The sequence below is a fragment of the Muscardinus avellanarius genome (genome assembly GCF_963383645.1).
Source record: "Muscardinus avellanarius genome assembly, chromosome: 18".
In the NCBI taxonomy this organism is placed as follows: Eukaryota; Metazoa; Chordata; class Mammalia; order Rodentia; family Gliridae; genus Muscardinus; species Muscardinus avellanarius.
The window spans coordinates 41,268,055-41,270,514 of NC_137804.1; positions in this window are offsets into that span (position 1 = coordinate 41,268,055).

Here is a 2,460-nt window from a genome sequence, read left to right on the forward strand (position 1 = left end):
CCCCTCGGCTCACACTCACCTTTGCCCGGCCACCTGCACAGAGAAGCCCCATGCCCGCCTGCCTCTGCCCGCCCACCGCAGCAGCCTGCCCTCGGGCTGCCCAGGAGCCCCTGCCCCTGCAGCGGCCCCGGGCACACGCGGCCCAGCCCCAGAGCAGGCGCACTCGGTTAGTGACCATGGCTCGCGTCCCTCCCAGCGGCCAGCCCGGAGGCGACGGCCGGGTGAGATGGGAGGCCAGCCTCTGCTCCGAGCTTTGTGACTGGTGCATGTCCAGAAAGTCCCATCAACAGAGCTTTAGAGAGGGGCCTGAGCCCACCACCTAGGAGGCTGAGATGAGGGGGACTGTAGGTCCCAGCCTCAGCAACTGAGTGAGACCCTGTTTTCAAATTAAAAAAAAAAAAAATAGGGCTGAGATGTATATCACAGAGGTAGAAGGCCCCTGCGTTCTACCCCTAGTACCCCCCCACACACACATACACACAAATAGAGTTGGGGTGTGGCTTAGAGGTAAAACACTCCTGGGTTCAGTCCCCACATACACCTCAGCCCTGAAGCCGCAGGGCTCAGGAGAGGCTGGCTGGGCCCCGCATATACACACTCCTCCACCCGCCCTCCCTTGAAGCCGCAGGGCTCAGGAGAGGCTCGCTGGCCCCTCACACACAGGAGCGTGGATTTTGATGTTAGGTAAGATGTGGTCAGTGCTGGACCAGCCACTGACCCCACAACACCCCAGGCCCTGGCCCATCCCTGTGAGCGTGAGCACAGCTTGCGGAGAAGTCTCGGCACCTGCAACCGAGAGGATCTCATGACTGTCCCAGTCGGCTCAGAGTCCAGGGACAAGCAGACTTGGAAGAGACAGAAGGGGCACGGGAGAAGATGGTGGAGGCCCAGGGTTCTAGCCCCAGAGAAGATGGCGGAGGCCCAGGGTTCCAGCCCCAGAGCGACAGACAGCAAAACCCCCAACCACGCAGCTGTGTGCTTTGTGACGACAGGTCGCATCACCAGGTGGGGGCGGGGCCCAGGGATGGGGGGGGGGCCTGCGCCAGCGCCCACGTTTGTGGAGCCAGTCCCACGTGTTCCAGGTCTGTCCTCGGTCCCTCCTGAGGGCGGAGCCCCTCCCCCAAGCCCCCCCTCGTTTCCACCAGGATGCTAGCCGAGCTCCCAGCGCGGGCAGCGGGAGGTGCCGGGGCCTTTTGGGGCTGTAGAAAGCTTAAGCACATGCCAGGCGAGCTGGGCAGGCCTGTAATCCCAGTACTGGGGGGGGGGCTGAGACAGCAGGGTTGTCGGTTCAAGGACAACCTCAGCAAATGGTGAGACTCATCACCCTAGTGAGATTGTTTCAAAAATAGTTAAAACCTAGTGCCGAGGGTTCACTTAGATTCAGTCCCTGGGACCATGTGGGTACAGGTGGTCTGACGGGATCAGTGGGTGTCCAGCAGGCTGGGTGGTTCCAGAGGCGGAGAGTCCAAGCTGACCCATCGACACACTTGGTCCGTGCGGGCTCCGTCCACGCTGCAGACAGCCGCCCTGTGTGTCCACCCGCGGCAGGGGGAGGCCCCGCGCCCTCGCTCGGGCCTCTGGCCCCTTCTCCATGCGCTGCCTCCTTGGGCAATTTAATAAGACCCTTCCTGGCAGGGCTCTCTGTGCCAGGGCGGGGCCTCCAGTGGGGACGAGCAGACGGGGCGGTCCCAGCAGACGGGAGGCTGCCGGGGACACCAGCGCAGCCACCTGGGGGGTGCAGAGCCACAGGCGCCCTGTCGCTGCCACCCAAGGCCACTCCACGCCCCCCAGCAGGAGCTTCGGGACAGAGGTCCTGGGAGAAAGGACCCGGGGGAAAGGCTGCGGCACACCAGCCCCCGCTGGACGGGGACTGCGGCCAGGCAGCCATGGGCTGGAGCCCTGGCCGGGCCGGCAGGTAACCAAGGCTGCCCCATCACGCAGAGCTTGCTTATGTGAACTGGTCAGTCAGGTGGTATCTCTTGTGCTAGGATTGAACCCAGGGATATTCTACCTCTGAGCTACCCCTCCGGCCCGTGTGGGTATGTGTGTTGCTGGGGATGGAACCCAGTGGCCTTCTACCTCTGGGCTACACCCCCAGACCTACATTTTATTTGGAAACAGGGTCTTATTAAGTCGCAGAGAGCCTCACTAAGCTGCTTCGAACCTGCAGTTCCCCCGTCTTAGCCTCCCAGGTACTGGGATCACAGGCGTGTACCACCATGCCAGGCTGTCTAACTTTTTTTAATTTTTATTTATTTATTTAATTTTTGTGGTGCTGGGGATGGAACCCAGGGGCATTCTACCTCTGAGCTACACCCTCAGCCCTTTTTCTTTATTTTTTATTTGGAAACAGGGCCTCACGGAGTTGTGGAGGGCCTCACTAAGTACCGAGGCTGGCCGCCCGCAAACCACGATTCTCCAGTCTCAGCCTCCCGAAAGCTAGGATTACAAGCGTGCGCC